The sequence below is a fragment of the Triticum dicoccoides genome, chromosome 1B (genome assembly GCF_002162155.2).
Source record: "Triticum dicoccoides isolate Atlit2015 ecotype Zavitan chromosome 1B, WEW_v2.0, whole genome shotgun sequence".
Taxonomy (NCBI): Eukaryota; Viridiplantae; Streptophyta; class Magnoliopsida; order Poales; family Poaceae; genus Triticum; species Triticum dicoccoides.
The window spans coordinates 308,314,123-308,320,403 of NC_041381.1; positions in this window are offsets into that span (position 1 = coordinate 308,314,123).

Below are 6,281 nucleotides of genomic sequence, written 5' to 3' on the forward strand. Positions count from 1 at the left end.
CTCAGGCAGATATGATGGTTGAAACTTTTCCAAGATTTATGATGTAGATCCCGACTAGGTTGATGTTCTGGCCGACACACCTAGTCGGAAGATCTATCATGGTAGTATCTTGATTGAGCTATTTGACCATCTTCTCCATGAAGATTTTGTGCGACTTATTCTAGAAGTTGCTCCTCGGGGATTCTTGTGCTCTTAGTTTCTTCGATTATACTATAACTTTTCAAACAGTGGACTCACTCTCTACTGTTGAGCTTCTCCCCAGTTTCTAAAATCATCCTATGTGTTGTTTTCAAGAAGGTAATCCACATCATCCATTCTAATCCGGGTATGTCATTCTACCGAACCCCTCCAAATGATCGATTATGATTTGCCTTAAGCCGGCATAAAGAGCTTCAATGATCTTTGAATCAAAGGTAATTCTTTTTGCCACTTAAGGGATGATTCTATGAGTCACCTCCTCTAAGATGTCTCATTATGGTATCATAGCAATTCAACTCCTTGCAATGTTGACGACTGTTCACCACCTTCTGAAGTGTGGAATTGTTGTCTACCTAGCGAACCTCCGTCATCTTCTACCTTTCCTCGTCCAGATGTGTGTTCTATGCCTCAACTCAAGAGATGTTCTTACGTCTCACTCCATGAGTTGATCCTGAGTTGTTCGATCTTCAAGAAGATCGATTCTTCTAGAGTTTTCCTTTCTTATCGTTGTCATGTTGGATGGAGTTCTCAGAGCAAGACGACAAGACAAAGATGGTGATTGAATCAACGTTCTTATGAAGTGCAACCTGAATCATGAAGTTTGTGCTAGCTTTGTGTCCCTTCTGTCTTCTTACCTCACGTCTTGAATCTCGGGCCGAGATTCTTGTTTAGTGGGGGTGAGCTGTCACATCCCTAGTTCTGGTTTGCCTAGGCTAGCTTCATGTGTGCATCATGTTTAAATTTTATTTAATTTGAAATGGCGATGTTCAAACCCTAGCATTAAATCAACTCAACTAGGGTGGATTAAAATCTTTTTCAATAAACCCAAAAAAGTCCCTAAGAAAAGTTCATGATTTCTGGTTAAGGTGGAAACCTCTGCCAAAAATGATGAATATATTCTTAGATCATTTTTGGATTTTTAAATAAAATCATATTGTATTTGACCTTGTGCATTTAAACACTATAAATAATTTAAATGCTCAAATAATATTGGAATTAAATGTGGGCCACTGGAATAATCCAGAGAGTGTCTACAAATTATTCCCGCATTTTACAAAATGCTTTAGTATTTTTACTAAAGCCAAAACAGCAGCAGAGAAATAGAAAAGAGAAATAAAATAGGAAAAGCAGAGAGAGAAGAAACCTATCTGGCAGCCCACCCGGCCCAACTACTACTGGCCCAGCCCACCGCAGCCTCCTCTGTCGTCTTCCTCCTCACGCCAGTAGGCAGGGCGCGTGGTCGCCCCGTGCACGCCAGCTCCTACTTCCCTCGCGACGCCCCGGCTCTTCTGGATGTGCCATGGAGACGCCCCGCACCTTTCTCACTCTCTCTCGTTCCTTCCCCTCCTCTCCCTCGCTCTCTCTCACCGTGCCCGAGCGCTGCCCTCGCCGCTGCACACTGTTACCGCGCCCACCGCCACTGCCTCGCATCTCCGACAAGCCCATTAGCTCTGCGATGCCGTCCTCGACCTCTATGACGACTCACGCAAGCCGGGATTCCCTGCAGAGCTGCCCTCGACGTCGTCCTCCTCATCGGTGCCGCGGATTGCCGCCGTCAAATTCGTCGCCGTTCGGCCTTCCCCGAGCTCGCCGTCCACGTCTACGGGATCCACGTGTGCTCACCGTCCGTTTCCCCCTCTCCATTCCTTTGCTTGCGCGTTGTAGCCTACTACCCATCGAACCCGCGAGCACCTCGCCGTCGTCCATGGCGCCACCGTGACCAGAACCCAAGCCAGCCGCTCCCGCGCACGTCACCGTGCTCCTGGTGACGCCAGGAGGCCGTAGAGGCCCTCCGCAACCCCTGTCGTGCCCTGCAGCCACATCCCGCCCGGAGCCGTGTTTCGGCTGCCGCCCCGAGCTCCACTCCGGCGAGCTCCGACGACCCCCCATCCTCCAGTCGCCTCCCCTGGATGCGCGAGGGCCCGGGCTACGCCCTGGTGCCCTTAGCCGCCGCCCCCGTGGCCTGTAACGCAGACACCACCGTGTCCCGTGGTCGCCGGCGACAACCTCGCCGGCCTGGCAGGTGGACCCCACCGACCAGGTGTTTAATTAGTACTAACCCCCCTCCCCCACCTAATGACACTGACAGTGGGCCCCGGCGCCGTAATCTTTTAATTAGATTAGGAATAACCCCCTGTTAATTAGCTGTGTCACTGACGTGTGGAGCCCACACGTCAGGTTTGACCTGGACCAGGTCAGCTGACTTGCTGATGTCAGTGTGATGTCATGCTGACGCAGTAGTAGGTTTTTTTGGATTTATTCTTTCTCAGGAAATTCCAGAAAATAGTGCTAACTTCTAAAAATCATATAAATTCAACCATAACTCCAAATGAAATAATTTATATATGAAAAATTATCAGAAAAATCTAATCTATCCATCTGTACCATCTTCATGCATGTTAGAACAACTTATGACTACTGTTTAGGACTATTCAATTAAATGGCATTTAAATAACCACATGTGGAGTTTGAATTTGAATCTTGGATTCAAACCAACTTCATTTAATCTGGTTTTAGTTGCATCAGCACAAACCACAACATATTGCCATGTCACATTCATGCATCATATTGTTGCATTGCATTGATAGTGTTTCTTCTTTGTTTGTCGGTGCTTGTCCCCTCTCATTAGACGTGTACCGACGATGTGATCGATGACACCGATGAAGAACTATACTATCTTCAGAAGTGCCAGGCAGGCAAAACCCCCTTGTTCATTCCGATACAATCCCACTCTCTTGCTCCTGCTCTCTTTTACTGCATGAGGACAACAACGATTCAACTGTTACATGATGCGGTAGTTGAACCCCTTTCCTCTGCATGACCTATCATTGCCACAGTAAATAGATGAAACCCACTAGCATGAGTAGGAGTTGTTTGAGGCCTGATGTGCCTAATCATTCATGCTTGTTTGTCATGCCTGCTATTTCTTAGAGTTGTGTCAGGTCTTTCATCAGGGATGAATTGGAGGGTGTGAACATGTCCTACTGTGTGAGCTAAGTGTGTGAACACGATTTGGTAAAGGTAGCGGTGAGAGGCCATGTAGGAGTACATGGTGGGTTATCCCATTGAAATCGTCCTCAGGAACTGAGTTCTGTGTTTGTGATCCATGAACAGTTACTACCACACATTGGGTTCCGGTAACTCGACCCCTCTCGGCTTATTAATCAAATCGATCTTTGTCCAAGAGTTGCAACTAGTTTCTGGTGTTTGTAGGTAATGTTAGTAGTCTACCAAGTGGCACCTGGTACAGGTGGGCTTGGGACAGACTAGGCATAGTGGCACGGTGTACCAAGTGGCACTCGAATGGTGGGCTTGGGAACCCTGCTCACATCGTTTGGGGCCGTGAGCAACACCCCGGCCGGATCTCCTTGCGGATGGAACCCGAATAGGCGATAAACCTGGACTAGAGACTTGTGTGGTTAGTCAGGTCGTGGCCGACTCCCTCGCCAGGCTTCCGCTTGAAGGTTGCCGAGATACACGACGTGTACATGGTGGTAAGTGGCGAGAGCGTGTGTGAAGAAGTACACCCCTGCAGGGTTAACATCATCTATTCGAATAGCCGTGTCCGCGATAAAGGACTTCTGGGTTGCCTGTACAGTTCATAGACAAGTGAAAGTGGATACTCTAAAATGCGCAAGATAAGCGTGAGTGCTATGGATGACGTTCTCGTAGGGAGACGGGTGCGGATCCATAGTGGTGTATTGATATGGTGAATATGTGGACTCGTGTGCGCCACCTCAAAAGAGTTACTTGCAGTCGTAGTTCAGGATAGCCACTGAGTCAAAGCTGGCTTGCTGCAGTTAAACTCCACCACTCCCTTTGTTGATAATGATGCATATGTAGATAGTTTTGATGTAAGTCTTGCTGGGTACATTTGTACTCATGTTTGCCTATTTTATGTTTTGTAGAGAGACTTCCGTATCACTAGTAATTCCGCGTGGACTTCGATGTTTAGCTTGTTACCTCAGCTATGATCTTGTGCCCTCAGCAGGATCTAGTCGATAGTCAGGCTTCTCAGCCTTTTTCATTTGTAGATGTCTGTACTCAGACATGTTAAGCTTCCGCTTGTTCTTTGAGTTGTGTGCTCTGTATGTTGGGTCATGAGACCCATGTTTGTAATATCTCGCTCCTCGGAGCCTATTGAATAAATACTTGAGATGTAGAGTCATGTTGTGATGCCATGTTGTATTTGCACATATCGAGCATATTGTGTGTATGTTATTGAAATGCTTGGTATGTGTGGGATCTGACTATCTAGTTGTTTATCCTTGGTAGCCTCTCTTACCGAGAAATGTCTCCTAGTGCTTCCACTGAGCCTTGGTAGCTTTCTACTGCTCCAGAACACTTAGGCTGGCCGGCATGTGTCCTTCTTCGTTCCTGTGTCTGTCCCTTCGGGGAAATGTCACGCGGTGTCTACCGGAGTCTTGTTAGCCCGCTACAGCCCGGTTTACCAGAGTCCTGCTAGCCCAGTTGCTACAGCCCAGATTCACTCGCTAATGACCGACACGTTCGTTGCTGGGTCATGTGTGCCTGTCCCTGTAAGTTAGTGCCACTTTGGGTTCACGACTAGCCACGTCAGCCCGGGCTCCTTGTCATATGTATGCTAGCGGTCCCGGGCCTGGTAAGGCGACACCCGTGGGAATACCGTGCGTGAGGCCGCAAAGTGATATGAGGTGTTACATGCTAGATCGGTGTGGCATTGAGTCGGGGTCCTGACAGGTGAAGGCTCCAAGATGGGATCTCGCGGATACATAAGATTACGGTGGTGGAAATAATTTTTCATGGTCGCCCCTGATCTTCTCGGGGAACGTGGGTATATATAGGAGGAAGAAGTAGGTCGGTGGACTCCCAAGGGGCCCACGAGATAGGGGGGCGCGCCCTCCACCCTCGTGGCCTCCTCGATTGTTTCTTCACTTGCACTCCAAGTCCTATGGATCACGACTGTTCCAAAAAGATCGCTCCCAAAGGTTTCATTCCGTTTGGACTCCGTTTGATATTCCTTTTCTTCCAAACACTGAAATAGGCAAAAATACAGCAATATGGGTTGGGCCTTCGGTTAGTAGGGTTTTCCTAAAATGATATAAAAGTGTAAAGTAAAGTCCATAAACATCCAAAATGGGTAATATAATAGCATGGAACAATAAAAAATTATAGATACGTTGGAGACGTATCAAGCATCCCCAAGTTTAATTCCTGCTTGTCCTCGAGTAGGTAAATGATAAAAACATAATTTTTGATGTGGAATGCTACCTAGCATAATTCTCAATGTAATTTTCTTTATTGTGGCATGATTGTTCAGATCCAAATGATTCAAGATAAAAGCTTATAAAACATAAAAATAATAATACTCGAAGCATACTAACAAATAATCATGTCCTATCAAAATAGCATAGCCAAAGAATGCTTATCCCTACAAAATCATATAGTTAGGCCATGCTTCATTTTTATTACACAAAATACTCACATCATGAATAACCCCGATGACGAGCCGAGCAATTGGTTCATACTTTTTAATGCGCTTCAGCTTTTTCAACTCTTACGCAATACATGAGCGCAAGCCATGGACATAGCACTATGGTGGTATATGGTGGTGGTTGTGAGGACAAAAATGGAGAAGATAGTCTCACATCAACTAGGCGTATCAACGGGCTATGGAGATGCCCATCGATATATATCAATGTGAGTGAGTAGGGATTGCCATGCAACAGATGCACTAGAGCTATAATAAGATGAAAGCTCAACAAAAGAAACTAAGTGGGTGTGCATCCAACTCGCTTGCTCACGAAGACCTAGGGCATTTTGAGGAAGCCCATCATTGGAATATACAAGCCAAGTTCTATAATGAAAAATTCCCACTAGTATATATGAAAGTGACAACACAAGAGACTCTCTATCATGAAGATCATGGTGCTATTTTGAAGCACAAGTTTGGAAGTGATTTAGTAGCATTGTCCCTTCTCTCTTTTTCTCTCATTTTTTATTTTTTTATTTAGCCTTTCTCTTTTTTTATTTGGTGGGTTCTTTGGCCTCTTTTTTTTTAAAGTACGAACTCTCATCCCGACTTGTGGGGGAATCATAGTCTT